Consider the following 18,039-nt stretch of genomic DNA (forward strand, 5'->3'; position numbering starts at 1 on the left):
GTACATGTATCAAATTCCTAAACATCGATGTTTAATGGCTAAACATTATCCATCATATTTAAACACGTTTACAAAGTGAAGGTAAGAATGTGTTTAGAAAAGTGTTTAAATGCTAAACACTGTTTAATACCCGGAGTTACAATCTGAGCTTCGGTTTGTGGCTCTTAAGGGCTCCGTAACCCACCTTTGCACAATGTTTTGATGAATCAAGTGTGGGAAAATATTGGATCCAAAACATTATAATGATAAGTAGAACCGTAGAAAAGGGTTTTGAAACTGGCTCTGCTAAACACTAAGTCCCAAGCTGTAATACTTTTTAAACACGTTAGGCGTTTAGCCAAATTGTTATTATTATCTATATGTACCTTTCAGAATAAGGTTTCATATTTTGAAACATAATCTCCTACAAATCCAAAACAAAATCAACACAGTCCCTTTGGTTTACAAGTTATCACACTTTGAATTTGTATCTAAGCGCATCCTAAACACTATACATCCGTCCGTAATAATCCAAATGCTACCGTTTAGGGGCGCACCATTAGATTTCCAGGGGGGGACATGGGAGTTTTTTGAAAAAAAAATTTTGCCTCACTGATGAGTAAAAAAAAAATGTCCCCACCCAACTTTGTATAAAAATGTACATTAAAACTGAAAAAAAATAACTTCGCCGCCAAAGGCGGCGAAAAAATTTGGTGCTCTTGGAGGCGAAAAAAAAATTCCGCCGCCTTCGGCGGCGAAAAAAAATAATTCTGCCTGACCCAAACTCCCATGCCCCCCCCTGAGAATCTAATGGTGCGTCCCTTAGCTAAGCGTCATCAAACATCACATATAATCTAAACATAAGCCATTGTTTAGCTTGTGTTTAGATTATATACAGGTTGATGTTTGATACCTAAACATTATGTAAACACAAGCTAAACATGGTGTTTAGAATGGGGTATAAGTGTTTAAGATGCGTCATGCTAAATGCGTTTAGAAACAAATTCAAAGTGCGATAACTTGCAAACCAAATTTTAGATTTGTGATGTAGGCTATATTATGAGAATAGGTTTCAAAATATGAAATCTTTTTCTGAAAAATAAAGGTATACATGGATAAAGACAATAAGGCTAAACGCCTAATGTGTTTAAAAAGTGTTAGGGCTACGGATTTACTGTATACCATGCATGAATAGCTATACCCATTTATACCATAAAGCAGCTATCGAAGACGTGGTTTCATTGTTTCAACCTCATGATCCAGGTATGTGGGAAGGGGAATGAACCAAATTAATTTACTATTGAGCTAAAATAGGCAATTTAGAAAAAGGTCTTTCTAAATATCTTTCTAGAAATAAATAATAAAATCGAGCTTTAGGCACGACTAGAATGGATAAAATGACAACATTTTAAATGATGCTAGGTTTGGTTAGTCAAATTAATCTAGTACCGTTATAAATGCTATAGGGCAATCTATGCCGTATTGAAAGCCTATAGCAATTTACTCTGATTAATGTAGTCATATATTAAAATCGTCTGATCATTTATATAGGCGAACCTTTCACGGACACAGTTCCAAGATAACTCAATCCACTATGGACCACTCATCCCAATGGCATAGTTCAATAACCACAATTGAACAATCATAGTGTGAAATTTGACCTCAAGTTGCAGAGTACGAGTTTTTGTACCCAAATTTGCAAAGGTCATTCAATGAATGTACAAATGTATTGGGGTTGAAGAACTGTGCCTTGATAGATGAGCATGTTATGGATCGCTTCTGTCAGATCGTGTTGCCTATCAAATTGATGTCATTAACCATGTTAACTTTACTGAATAATGATAATCGCTAGCTTTTTGTGGGCGGTGGGAATACATAATGTATACGTCTTTGATTTCGTTATATAAAAGCCAATTACATATTGCTTATAATTCTTGCACATGAGTCGGGCGTATACGTGATATGAGCTGATCTGCTTTAATATGGATTGGATCTAATTTGAAGTGGAATCAAACATGCCAAATGAACGTATAAACACCTTGAAAGGCGTACCATTTGTTTACACGTATAACTGTTGTAGCAAATTAATACTGAAATGGTCTTGGAGATCGGACTAATGCTGAACTGTTTATTATATAGGCTACATAATGGGCCCTACAGATACTCTGATTAGCATTTTGGTACATATTTAAAGCTTAGCCTCAATTCAATATTGTTTTAAGCTTATTTATAAATTGCGTTGCTTTCAACTTACATTTCAGTGCGTATCTATCGTTGCTTCAGCTCATCGTGTTTTACATCCACTACCAATGTGCATTTGTATACATCGTGCATCTGAAAAGTGTTTATATAAGAAACGGTCGCCATTGCGGACGGGCTATAGGTAAAACAGGTTGTTATTATACCGTGCAAATGGTGTCCTTATATAGATGATCACTGTGACATATGGCTTCGTTGCAATTCGACACAGAGTAATCGGTGTTATTTGCTCAAATATATTAATTATTAGTAGAACATAGCGTAAGAGAGCATGCTTTGTGATGGATGAATTTATTGGTGGCATACCATGTGTCGGACCATTGTGCATTCAACAGATGAGCCCATATAAATGCTGCCTTTAAGTTGACATTGGTTATCATGTCATATCTGCTATCTTCAGTATATTATATATAATCATTCATCGATGGGCTATCTTCAGTAGATGGCATCTACAAATAATTCATCGACTAGCTATCTTCAGTAGATAGCATCTACAAATAATTCATCCACGAACTATCATCAATAGAAAGCTCATAACAATAAATCTATCTTCAGTAGATATTATATAAAATCCATCCCAACAAATAAGTCATCCACGAGCTATCTTCAGTAGATAGCATCTACAAATAAGTCATCAACAAGCTATCTTCAGTAGATAGCATCTACAAATAAGTCATCAACAAGCTATCTTCAGTAGATAGCATCTACAAATAAGCCTTCCACGAGCTATCTTCAGTAGATAGCATCTACAAATAGGCCTTCAACAAGCTATATTCAGTAGATAGCATCTACAAATAATTCAACAACAAGCTATCTTCAGTAGATGGCATATGCAAATGATTCATCAACGAGATAAGTCATTAACGAGCTATCTTCAGTAGATAGCATCTACAAATAATTCAACAACAAGCTAACTTCAGTAGATAACATCTACAAATAAGCCTTCAACAAGCTATCTTCAGTAGATAGCAACTACAAATAAGCCTTCAACAAGCTATCTTCAGTAGATAGCATCTTCAAATAAGTCATCAACAAGCTATCTTCAGTAGATGGCATATGCAAATGATTCATCAACGAGATAAGTCGTTAACGAGCTATCTTCAGTAGATAGCATCTACAAATAAGTCACCAACGAGCTATCTTCAGTAGATAACATCTACAAATAAGCCTTCAACAAGCTATCTTCAGTAGATAGCAACTACAAATAAGCCTTCAACAAGCTATCTTCAGTAGATAGCATCTACAAATAATTCATCAACAAGCTATCTTCAGTAGAAAGCATCTGCAAATAATTCAACAACAAGCTATCTTCAGTAGATAGCATCTACAAATAAGTCACCAACGAGCTATCTTCAGTAGATAGCATCTACAAATAAGCCTTTTACAAGCTATCTTCAGTAGATAGCATCTAAAATAATTCAACAACAAGCTATCTTCAGTAGATAGCATCTACAAATAAACCTTCAACAAGCTATCTTCAGTAGATAGCATCTACAAATAATTCAACAACAAGCTATCTTCAGTAGATAGCATCTACAAATAAACCTTCAACAAGCTATCTTCAGTAGATAGCATCTACAAATAATTCATCAACAAGCTATCTTCAGTAGATAGCATCTACAAATAAGTCACCAACGAGCTATCTTCAGTAGATAGCATCTACAAATAAGCCTTCTACAAGCAATCTTCAGTAGATAGCATCTAAAATAATTCAACAACAAGCTATCTTTAGTAGATAGCATCTACAAATAAACCTTCAACAAGCTATCTTCAGTAGATAGCATCTACAAATAATTCATCAACAAGCTATCTTCAGTAGATAGCATCTACAAATAAACCTTCAACAAGCTATCTTCAGTAGAGAGCATCTACAAATAATTCATCAACAAGCTATCTTCAGTAGATAGCATCTACAAATAATTCAACAACAAGCTATCTTCAGTAGATATCATCTACAAATAAGCCTTCAACAAGCTATCTTCAGTAGATAGCATCTACAAATAATTCATCAACAAGCTATCTTCAGTATACCCAGCAAAAAACGTTTTTAAAACGTTTTAAATAAGTTATATTTTGGGTTTTGGTTTAGGTAATAACGTTTTAATAACATTAAAATGTCGGGTTATATAAAGGTCATGAAATCGTTTTAAAACGTTTTGTATGAAAACACACTAAAAAATATTTTTAAAATGTTTTCGAAATGTCATTGTAAACTATTTTTGCAAACATTTTTGGCCAAATATTTTGTCAACACTTAAATAACATGTTAAAATATTTGCACCCAGCAAACACAGAAATGTTCTTAAAATGTTTTTTACAAAACGTTTTAATAACATTTAAATGTCGGGTTATATAAAAGTCGTGAAAACATTTTAAAAACGTTATTGTAAATATTTTAGGCAAACAATTTTTGCAAACTATTTTTTCAACCCCAAAATAACATTTTGTTTAGAATGGTTTTTTTTTGGAATGTTATTAAAACATGTTTATACCCTTTATATAACCCGACATTTAAATGTTTTCTGTGAAACATTTGTGTTTGCTGTGCAGTAAATTACCAACAAATGTTATTTAATGTTATGAAAACGTTTTATACCATTAAAGTACCCTTTACATAACCCGACATTTAAACGTTTTCTGACAACCTTTTATAACCTTTTTCGAATGACGTCGAAAACGTTTTGTGTTTGCTGGGTAGCATCTACATATAATTCATCAACGAGCTATCTTCAGTAGATATCATCTACACATAATCCTTCCACAAGCTATCTTCAGTAGATAGCATCTACAAATAAGTTTTCAATGAGCTATCATCAGTAGTAAACGGCTATATAATAACAACAGCAAGCCATCCACAAGCTAACTTTTAAGCTAACCTTTAACTTAAAAGTGGTTTATACATCCACAAACAATTCTTTCACGAACTACTTAGTACTTTCATAGGATTTGCAAATAAGCCTCCCCCAAGTTATTTTTCGCAGATTGCAAGATCATGAAAGTACTACGTCCAACGCAGGGGACGTTAAGCAGTCGGTCCCGTGTACAGAGAGCCATACCTGTACATGTATCTCGCAGCCAGTTACGAAAAGAGTAGGGTGTTTCCCCCTGACTGTTCCCAACCCATCCCGGTGTTCATATGGACCCTAATGGAAATAAGCTTCAATAGAGGCTTTCTTGCGTTATACTGGGTTGTCAAAACCCGAACAAATAAAATAAAAAGTGGATTATTGGAGATAGAGGTTACAGATAATTCGTGAACGAGATATTTTATATTATTTGTTACAGCTAAAAGTATGATCTATAAATAATAAATAACACATAATGTATAGTATGCCACTATCTACGGATTAGCTTTATTTGAAATGTCAGTTACAGAATGCCCAGCAAACACAAAACGTTTTCGACGTCATTCGTAAAAGGTTATAAAAGGTTGTCAGAAAACGTTTAAATGTCGGGTTATAATAAGGGTACATTAATGAATAAAACGTTTTCATAACATTAAATAACATTTTGTTAGTAATTTACTGCACAGCAAACACAAATCTTTTATAGAAAACATTTAAATGTCGGGTTATATAATTATAAAGGGTATAAAAACGTTTAAATAACATTCCAAAAACATTTTTGAAAATTTGGTACAAATCATTCTAAACAGATTGTTATTTTGGGGTTGAAAAAATATTTTGCAAAAAATGTTTGCCCAAAATATTTACAATAACGTTTTAAAAATGTTTTCACGACCTTTATATAACCCCACATTTAAATGTTATTCAAACATTTTGTAAAAAACATTTTAAGAACATTTCTGTGTTTGCTGGGTGCAAATATTTTAACATAATGTTATTTAAGTGTTGACAAAATATTTGGCCAGAAATGTTTGCAAAAATAGTTTACAATGACATTTCGAAAACATTTTAAAAATATTGTTGTAGTGTGTTTTCATACAAAATGTTTTAAAACGATTTCATCACCTTTATATAACCCGACATTTTAATGTTATTAAAACGTTTTTACCTAAACCAAAACCCAAAATATAACTTATTTAAAACGTTTTAAAAACGTTTTTGTGTTTGCTATCTTCAGTAGATAGCAGCGAGGGTCTCTCTTTCAAAACAAGAAATGGTTGTTTACACAGCAAATTGTGATGCAATAAACGTCAATATCGTGACTATATAATCATTCAAAAATAAGGCAATAAAGAGTATTCAAGACTGACAAATTCGTCATGAAATGTATGAAACGGACTGATTTTAATTTTAAAATATCTTAGTAAAACTGAAACTGTCTTGCACATGCACGCGTAGAAAAGATCCGTCCTGTCGTATATAATTATTATAGGCCTACAGCATTTCAAGTCAATGCACTATAAGAAAGAACCCGTGCGTGAAAACCCGAGTTAAGGTTAGCAACTATTTTAAACTGTTGCGATTTGGTAGTTCACAGCATCTTGCGAATAGTAGTGAGCTTTGGCAAAAATTACATTGATCATTTCATAGCGAGTGTGTAGAAGAATTCAAATATCACAATTATACTTTTGTAGGTGATGTGGTTCTTGAGTTATGTTGCAAAGAGGTCTGAAACAGCACTTTTGTAAAACGTATAACTCATTAACAACAATAAATCAAGCAAGTTTTCTAAAATACCCACTAATTGTTATGAATTCCCGTCGTAAAAGCCTATCCCACAACAAGTTTTCAAAGTATACATGATTTGTAGAATGAACTTTTGCAAAACATCAAAGTGTTATTTTTCAATAATATATTGATTTAGATAATGAAAATCGATTTTTGATAGATAGATCGCATATCCAAAATTAAATGGCAAATAAATATTTTATACTTTCTGATATGACAGGTTAAATATTTTTCAAACTTTTATAACCTCATTCCCGAAAACAATTTCCCTTTGATGCGTTTTCGTTCGGTCCCACTGCTCCTGTTTTCTTTAATTTAAGCCAAAAAACAAACAAAAACAAGACTACACTCATTGTACTTTCTTTTTTTGTTTCCATATCCTATTTCGTGAAGCTTCTCCGTTAGCTCAAGTCAAGTATGTTTTTACTAAGCAGCCTTTTTAACAGTTTTATGTATAAAAATGATACATCCGTTGCGCCCTTTTGCAGCTTTTTGCTATGATATTTAGGCAACACCAGAGAGTCCGTTTGCTGGATATGTTGAAATTGTGCATGGAAGCCATTGCATTTACGGTTTTTATTTGTACATATCGAGGGTTGGGAGCCAGAAAGCCTCAACTCACAATCACCTGCTCCCACAAAATGAGCATTAAGTCGCCAGGACAAGATACAGTCCATTAATCATAACAAAATTCAATAGGATACAGAAGACATTGTGAAGTATATTTGAAGGCCAAAGCAAGGAGTCAACTTTATGCTCATTTTGTGAGAGCTGGTCATATAGTGAGTTACAACTTACGATATGTTATACGTGTTCTTTAAGAAGCCTCAAAGCACTTACATACACAAAAATGAAGTTGATGATGGCATTCATATAAACAAGTGAGCATTTAGCAAGGAAATACAATATAAGACGAACAAAAGATGTTTTTTTATTTTTAGAAGTGGTAATAAAGGCTGTCATGAACGGTATTCAGATATATTTATATATAGTTCTTCCAAATGAGCTGCAGGTTTCGTATTAATTTTGACGTCAAAGTTTCCCGTGTTGTCATGCTTGTGGATAAATCAAGTAACAATATAAAATGTAAATATAGTTTTGTATAAAGTAATCAGAGAATTGTTTTGTTTGGAAATGAATGCCCGCTAAACAGTTCGACACCGGCATTATTAAATGCTTAAAAATATCAATGCCTATAGACGAATCCAATTTCACGCATTCCTACACCTCAATGGCAGCCAAAGCTGGGTCCCCGTCGGCTCCATCTCACCTAAAATGTGAAATGATGCGGCCTTGGAGGGTATTTTAAACTGCATTCTATCACCCATGTTACACGTAGACAAAAGAATGATGACAGTTTACAATACAAAAGAATCTAACATCGATTTTTAAGCGGATTTAATCCACCCAACTGGGCAGTTACAACACCAGTTTGGTGCTGCGGGGACCTAATAATGGCCGACCAAATCCTGACCATGACTTGGCTCGTTGGATTTCTATCTACAAGTAAAATTCAAATGGTGATACACAACCATGATTTGAACTACAGACTGGAATATTAAACATGAATATAACCTCCCACACAGGGGGCAGTGGCGTGCAGGCCCTGGAGAAAGGGTAGATAATTTAGGCGTTAGCAACCTAAACAAATTTTTTGATGTATTCCAATTTGGAGCGATTGCCGAATAGGGTGCAACTCTACTAGTCTTATTACAAGACTGCCCTACCTTTTTTAATTCTTATTGCCGCCCTTTCTTCTACTGCCGCCGCTTCCTTTTTACCGCCCCTGCTCAGTTTTACCCGGGGGAGGGGCCTGCACCCCAAATCCCCCCCCCCCTCAATATACGCGCATGAGGTGTAGATTTATAATGGAGTCGCCCATTAAGGTAACACCTTTGTTCTATATTTCTATATGTTCTATATTTTTGAATAGAGACTTGTCAAATTTGACGAGGGAAACTAATCAGATGGGGACGTAACAGATTTCTCTTCAAAATGACAAGAAACTATTCAAATAGATATTATTTGATAAGATTGCCTTGTCATTTAAAACGGTGATCTTGTCAATTATTATAGAATGAATAATTTTTTGTCAAACAATGACCCAACTTATCAAATTTCAGTAGATTATCTTGTCAGAGGGGGCTTTACAGAATCTTGTCAAAATGAAATGGGTAATCTTGTCAAATAATGAGTTGGAGATCTTGTCAATTTGAATAGTTACTTGTAAAATAAAACAGAAAGTAATCATTTTGATAAGATTGTTGGGTCAAAGTGATAATACACCTAATCAAAATGAACATATATCTCATCAAAACGAATAGTTCACGGGATCAAAAATAAATGAATAGGGATTCTATTAAAAAATGAATAATGTGAAATTAGAGTGTAAGACCATGTCTCATACATTCTAGGAAATAAAGGTTCTAAAAAGGTTCTTAAGTTGTCATCTCAGGATAACCCTTAGAGGTTCTTTAAAGAACCAAAAATGGTTCCAAAACCATCGAAAATGGTCCCAAAAATGTGGTACAAAACCGTTTTCGGTTCTTTAGAGAACCTTTAAGGGTACTCCAAAATTAAAGAACCTTTTTTAGAGGTTCAAGAGGGAGGTACTAGGTTCTCCCGTGAGGACAAAAAAGGTTCTATCTAGAGGCTTTATTTCTTAGAGTGTATGGGGTGTATGGATTTAAACAGGAATAACTCATACATGAAAGAAATACGTGCTTTAAATGGTAACCATCATGCCGGACTACCGCACAGCAACAACAAAATCAACATTATACAACATGATTATTTTATATAAATTATCATTGGCGAGGAAACACGTTAAAACCATGTTGAGACCCTAAGCAAGGAGCACAGCGGTGACGATAAATAAAAGAGATGTGTAAATTTGTCACTGCATAAACTGATAATAGTATAATGAAATTTAAGGACAAATATAATAACATTAAGGTTAGAAGGTCACTTCTTTACATCCACCCTGTCATTCACCCTGTCATATAGGTATCCTATTTTATATTAAACGTCAGTATCATGACGTCATATATACGCATACGTGACATTTTATAATATTTATTATTGACGTTAATTTCTGGTTGCTAAGTTTATACCAGTACAGTGTGGGTTGTCCATACATCGGAAGAGCCGTAAATATATCTCATTCTGTCGAAGATATGAAAATATCTCTTGTTATGGTGAGCCTTTGTTGATATCAAGACCAGAACCTATTACAGATACAGTTCGATGTTTTGCGATCAACGCTGCAGTAAAAACAATGGTTTTCCGCACAGCGACATACGCTGCGACGTGAAGATGAATTATCTTCACGAGCTATCTTCAGTAGATAGCATGTACAAATAAAGCCAACTTCGAGATATTTTTATTAGATATTAGTAGTAAGGTACTAATTTGAGCATAAAATCGTAGTAGAGAACAGAAATTGTCAGATTATTAATTATTATTTATCTTATTGCGTAATAAAAAAATTCAGACATTAAGATCTAAAACTTGATTTTTGATTAATTTGATTAAAAGCTACAGTTTTCAAACCAGTAACATCTACTGTGGACAACTTGTTTTCTGAACGCATAAAATTTCATGCTTCGCGCGTTGATAAAAAAAAATTGGAAACTGTGCTAAGCCCTGATCTCTTTCTATCTTTAATAATATTGCAGCAGGCCAATTTGTTTTTCAAAACAGATTTCAATGGCACCGACGACAGCCTTGAAATGAGAAAAAGTTCATTTCACTTTTAATCCTAAAACAACCAATTCCACTGCAAAAATTTGGTTCTGCCATGAATTCGATATCACGATTGTCTGAACACCATACATGCCAATAGATCAGGCGAGGTAAATGATTATACTAGCTCATTAATTGGTGTGCGAATTGAGTTGATCATGCTAATGGTGTCACACTTTTCCTTTGACATTCACCTGTCTTGTGTTCTATTTAGGTTGCGATATAATGTGGTTAGCCTAAATGTTTGGATTGATTTACCGTTCTACAAAACGTGCCTAAATCTTCGCATTTAGGTGTACTCTCGATTCTAGAAAAATATAGCACTATTTTTTTTTGATAGCTTGCTAATCCTGTTATTAAATTCTAACTTGCAATAAAAGTCAAATTATACTATTTGGCCAATTGTTGGAAATAAGGGCCAAAACATGCGTTTTTACTTTTTAGTGTGTATATGCTGTGACAATCGACTTGATCAAGCCGAAAGACTTGTACTAACATTTCAGGTTATGCATTCTAAATGTTGGAAAACACATTTTCTAATATCTTTTATATATAGAAGCTAACCAATTATCAAAATTAATATAAAACATTATGAGCAAATAGCCTATATTTTAAATTTTGAATGCTTAGACTTGTGCCAAGTCTTTGAATTTTGTGACTGCAATTGTAAGAAATCATGCAAAACTGCATGCAAAACTAATGTAATTTGACTTTTACAGCGAACTAAAGGATTAAGATTTAGATGTTTCATTTGGTAAAACAGGATATTTTTTAAATCTTTAAAAAATTTGTTTTTGCAGATTAACACTTAGGTCAGCTTTTAAATCATCAATAGCCAAGGAATATTTTGGCAACTTCTGAAAACATCATTTTTGGAAAATGTTACTGTTAATCTTTTCGAAAAAAACCCCACCCAAACAATCAAAACAAAAATGAATTTGGAAAAGGACAAAATGTGGGTGGGTTGCCAAATATTTCTTTTCATAGGGTTTTGAATTTTTGCAAAATAACAAAATGTGTTATGCAACCAAACGTTTTGTAATGTAAGGGGAAGATTTATTTTGTGAACCTTTACCTCATCAATGGTATATTTGTGACGTTCATGTCAAAAGGAGACACTTTTGGGCAGGTTATCAATTTTGCGGTTTTTACATAATAAATACAGAGATAATTTGCTCCACAACGCCCCCGGGACAACGCCGTTTTCCCCAATGAAATCGGACATTCCTAAGCGAAGATATTGAGTTCGTAAGTTATAGTATTATAAAATTGAAAATTGAGATATCGGCCTTAAAGGAGGATTTCGTGATCCTAGCATCCTCTTTTTATGACATTTTTCAGTAGATATCCACGAAAAAGCTTATTTCCAAAATTTCAGTTGATTCCGATTTTGCGTTTGCGAGTTATGCATGATTATGTGTATTACACTGCTCCATAGACAATGTGTTGTAATTTCGTTCTGGTGCACCAGAACGAAATTCAAATTTAACGATATTTTTGCTAAATGAATTAATCTGCAAGAAATATTTGGTACATAAACATTATCTAGCCAGAGGTATCCAGTGGTGTAAAAATCTCAACTTTTTTTGGGAAAAGTGGGGGGATGAGGCTGTGGATCACGAAATGCCCCTTTAAAAATATTATTGACAATGATGAGAGTACGAATTACCTTGAAAATGTCTTAAAAAATACAAGATGCCAGTTATATTCCGGTGTGAAACTATCAGTCGGGGTTGTTTTCCCGTGTTTTTCACTCCCGAGCTTGTAGAAAATCCAAATACATGGGGTGAAAATTAAATTTCGGGGGTGAAAACTATTTTGCAGTGTAGTCAGGGGTAGGAGTAAGGTCCAAAAGTAGAGGGTCAGAGTTCACCCCCGAGCTTGCACATTCCCAATATATGGAGGGTGAAAAATTAATATTTTTTAAATTTAGGGGGTCATTCACTCCCGATCGGGGGTTAACGCTACCCGTGTTTTAAACATAATAACATCACAAATTTGCAACAAACCCAAATTGTGAAAAGATCACCCGGGCAGATTTTTGGCTATTTCTCCATTTACGATCCTGTCCAAAAGTGTCTCCTTTTGACATGACACGTCACAAATATTTCTTTTCATAGGGTTTTGAATTTTTGCAAAATAACAAAATGTGTTATGCAACCAAACGTGTTGTAATTTAAGGGGAAGATTTATTTTGTGAACCTTTACCTCAATGGTATTTTATAATTGCGTTCTACTGAAGATAACTCGCTGCTATAAACTACAAGCAAAGATAATGCGAAACTTGCACATCTCAAGTGCCATTATATACTCCTAAATAAACTGAGCTCAAAAAGAAACTTGTAATTTTTTACAACTTGTGAATCACAAGGTCATATCTTAAAATACTGTCAATCGAAATGAACCAAAATTACACACAGGATTACCTTAATACTCGACTCAAAACACATGTCAGTAACCAAGCAGTTGTCCAACTGACACAACAGCAAAATGCACTGTCATGGGACAGCTTCCTGGACTTCCTTCACTTTCACAGCCCAACGTTTGGCACCCAGGACAAAAAATCTGTGAGAATGCACACAAGATCCTTGCACAGATGATAAAACGGTGCTGCTTTCTGCTTTTCATACACTTTTTTCATGAAACAGGGCTGGGCTGTGAATGTGGTCTAGGAAGCTGTCCCATGTCAGTGCATTTTGCTGTTGTGTCAGTTGGATAACTGCTTGGTTACTGACATGTGTTAAGAGTAGAGTATTGAAGTAAATCTGTGTGTAATTTTGGTTCAATTTGATGGACAGGATTTCAAGATATGACCTTGTGAAAAAAATTATAAGTTTCTTTTTGAGCTCAGTTTATTTGAGGTAGAATTTTCGTTCAGCAAGCATTTGTTATTCAATCTATTTCAATTCATTTTTATTTTCTAACAAATGTTTGACGGAAAATCAATAATCAATGTCGAATGTCTTGTGGAAATATATTCTGGATTTTACATTATCAAACGTTAGAAGTTAAACATGACTAAATAGAATGGGAATAGATTAATAACAAAGACATATTGCATCAAATATTCTACATCAAATAAAAAAGTATGCAATGGGCCTTGGACAGTCGTATCTCTTGTACGAATAGCCAATTTTATCATGGTTTTGTAATAAACTACACTAAGCCAAAAAAGAAACTTTTTCAGAAGGCCGTATCTTAAATTCTGTCCATCAAAATTAACCAAAATTACACACAGGATTGCCTCAATACTCTACTCTAAATACAAGTCAATAGCCAAGCAGTTGTCCAACTGACACAACAGCAAAATGCACTGTGTCAGTTGGACAACTGCTTGGTTACGGACATGCATTTTAGAGTAGAGTATTGAAGTAATCCTGTGTGTAATTTGGTTAATTTTGATGGACAGGATTTTAAGATGAACTTGCTTCTTTTTTGGCTTAGTGTATTTCTTTCAGCCCTAAGTGACGATGAGAAAATGTACATTGTTCAATAAACAAGAACTAACAATTACATTGAATAGATTTTACTTTTATTCACAATGATAAAGCGCTGAACAACAGACACATATTAAATGAACACTATACAAATAAAAGTTTGCTGAAAAATAAAATACCCAAAACACCTTGTGCAACAAAACCCCGCATTATGAGTTAGTGACAATTTTCACCAAAGTTTTATGGGCGAGTGAGTTGAATTGTGGGTAACCTATTATTGAATCCTCCGATTTATCCACTTCAGAATTTAGACTGAATTTTTTTCACTACCATGCGTACTTCCCCAGCGTAACTATAGAACGTTGAGATAGGAGCATTGGGTTATGTCAGTTGAAATCCATGGGAGGCATGATCTTAATCTTCCACACAGGGGTCAAATGGAGTCACCTATTCAGGTAACTCCATTTGAAATTCACACTCCCTGTGTGGAAGATTAATGTTATGTCTTGTCTTCTAAGGTTATGTCTTCGATAGGGAGTGCATGGATTTCAACTGGAATAATTTATTATGACTGATATGAGTGAAATAGATAAATCGTAACTTTTTCTTTCATAGTATCAAATGTTACTCAATCTCATCTTTGTACCATCATGAATTGAAGGTTCTCATCCAATTATATAGGAAAGAATATCAGAAGAAAAATAATGCAATTTTGCCATGTACGAGTTCAGAAAGCACTTATGACTGCAAAATTTACAGTAGAATAACATAAGTGACCATATCTGTTTACAACTGTAGATATAAGTGTATCACCATCTTCTAGTCTGACTGGCCAACCTTCATACCCCCTACCATATCATTTGTACTAAACTCTCAGATGCAGGCCTGGAAAAAAATGTTCATTTTCCAGGAATTTAGAAAAAAATTTCCCTCAAACATATCAGGATATCCCACCATTTCTTATGTATTTCTTTATACAAACAAAACAATAATTTCCCTGCAGATTACCAAATTTCCCGGGAATGAGATTCCTGAATTCCCCGTTTTTTCCCAGGCCTGGTCAGACTATGTAATAAACACCTCATTATACCAGCAGTCACTGCCCATATGAACGTAATTATTTACATAGATCAATAATTAATAAATCAAAAAATTTTGCTTCAGATACCTCAACAAGTGATATTTCATAAGGCCAAAAAAAATAATGGTTTTGTCTCAAAGCTCACGATTGGTTTGAAAACAAATGTGAAATGCGATTTTTTTGTTGTTGTTGGAAAAACTAAAAAAAATTCTGCATTTCTTTTTTTCAAAATCTCACAATTTTACAAATGTGCGTGCAAGCTTTGAGACAAACCTTTTTTTTTTGCATAAACATTTGGAAGACCGCACTCCTGCAACAAATTCACCCAACATTATATGCTACTTTCAGATCTTGGATTAAAATGGGTGCCTGAAGTGACCGGCTCCGCTATTAGGAGTGTAAATTTGTGTTCAACTTGGCAACAAAGATAGCTCCCCAAACGGGGACTAAAACTTAACATTGGGATATTCCTTGATTCCAAAGCAAAATGTTAAGCTTTTTCACAATACCCCACAACTGATGCTACAACTGATGCGCAGTCATTAACCTTTAAATGAGGTATCCATTATGAACTGCGGTTGGTTTGATTTAACACTAATACCCTCAAAACAACTGATGCGAGGTCATTAACCTCTAAATGAGGTAATACATAATGACCTGCGGTTGGTGTGCTACTTATACTGACTTTTGAAATTGGGATCAGAGCAAGTCATTTATCATACATTTTATAATAGCACTGCGTTATTCCAGTTGAAATCCATACACCCCCTATGGAAGACATAACCTTAATCTCCCCAAACAGGGGGTGTGGATTTCAAATGCAGTCAACCATGGTAACCCATTTATAAAATTCACACTCCCTCTGTGGAAAATTAAGGTTGTCTTCCAAAGGGGGCGTATGAATTTCAAATAGAACAGCCCATTAATTTCTGCAAGTCTTTTGTGCGTAACAAGAATACAATGGAAAAATTCTGCTAGTTCGTGAGGTCCATTACTCAAACCCAAATTAAGGCATCCTTTTTCTTATAGTTCATGTATAACATGCCATTAGGAAAATATAGACCGTTAACTCCAATATTATAGAGGGATTTTCCACCACCAACTGAGAACATATTGGATGAACTTGGCAATGCCAATAAAACAATTTCACATCCCTAGTTTTGAATAATCACTTGTGCGAACATAATGAACCTCTTTCAAACTAAACTAGACTCATTTGATACAGTTTTGTGCGGTATATTTTACCCTGGAAGATAAATTCATAAATTACAATGACTTCACCATTTAGATGGTTTAGACGAAAGTGAAAGATAATTGGTATTTACGATTTTGAAGTCTTTTTTTAGTAGCTACTAGTACCAATACCTTTTCCCTAAAGATAATTCAATGAACTTCAGCCTGCTTTACAATACGGGTGAGAGTAGTACGGTTCTGTGTTATTCCAGTTGAAATCCATTCACCCCCTATGGAAGGCATGATCTTAATATCCCACACAGGGGGTGTAAATTTCAAACAGAATCACCCATTTAGGTAATCTCATTTGAAATTCACACTCCCTGTGTGGAAGATTAAGGTCATGTCTTCCATAGGGGGGTATGGATTTCAACTGGAACAGCCCAATGCTTGATGCAATTTCCTGTTCATACAGTTAAAAATATTTTAGGCCAAAAAAAAAAAGTTGTTTGCTTGCCCTCAAATGAATTAAAAAAATTGGTCGGTAGGGAATTAAAAAAAAATTACTAGCAAACTCTACTGTTTTTATTAATTAAGGCTCAAAATATGAAAAATCAGAAAATTTTGGTGACAAAATGAATCAACTAACATTACAAAACAACTAAAATGTTGAACACAAGCTCTAAAATACATTTTTTTACATCTTCAGAATTCATGCAAAAATTTGAAAAGAAAGAAACAACTTTTTTAGGAGTTTCCAAAAATAGGGTCGGTATTATTCGTTCAGTAAATAGAAAAAAACAACCTTTTTTTCAGATTTCCAAAATTAGGGTCGTTCGGTTGAGAACAAGCAAACGTCTTTTTTTTTCCCTTAGTTATGAGTTGTGGATAAATGTGTCCAATACGCTGGAGAAGTTACGTAATTAATCGGATTAAATACCATAGCAATAGGTGAAAACAATTTTGAACATATCGTGCTGCACTACAAGCAGGTTACACTCATCACCTGTGTATGTCTGCAATCATAGATTGAATACAATAATGGTCTTTTCAAAGATACTAATCTTACAGGTGCAAGTGATCAGCATGATATGGTTCAATGCAGAGGTACCTCGTGAATGTACAAGTGCAGCGTGGTATGTTCATAAATTGTTTTCACCTATTACTATGGTAGTTAATCCGATTATTACGTAACTTCGCCAGCGTATTTTGATCAAAATATCAGGACTGCTACACTGAGAAGAACAAAATCCATTTTTAAAATTTCCTAGTGGATTTGGAGTAGTACAAATATCCAGGCATCCACACCTCTACACCGTTTTTAATCAACAATTATGTCTTTAAGACAATCTGTTATTTTACCACATGCAGAAAAAAGAAACAAAGCGTGTTTCGTAGGTGGTACAAATAGCAACTCATGCATCAAATTTTGTGTTTGAAACCGAGAAAAGTAATCTTTTTTTTGTTGTCAAGAAACGGCAAACAGAAATATTTTGCTGTTCAAAAGAAACCCGTTTTACCCGTTCCTTTTACCTTTCTACCACTGTTTAGTAGGTAAAGTTGATTATGAGCGCTATCAGTATTACCCTTTGGTTTTCATACCAATTACAGGGACTGCCTTTTGTGGGGGTGGGGGCGAAAGCAATCACTCTCTACTTAAATCTGATATAGGAGAGTGATTTTTAGCTCTCCTTACTTGAATATTCTCTCCTTACATTCTGTTGTAAATGCT

The sequence above is a fragment of the Amphiura filiformis genome, chromosome 12, assembly GCF_039555335.1.
Source record: "Amphiura filiformis chromosome 12, Afil_fr2py, whole genome shotgun sequence".
Classification (NCBI taxonomy): domain Eukaryota; kingdom Metazoa; phylum Echinodermata; class Ophiuroidea; order Amphilepidida; family Amphiuridae; genus Amphiura; species Amphiura filiformis.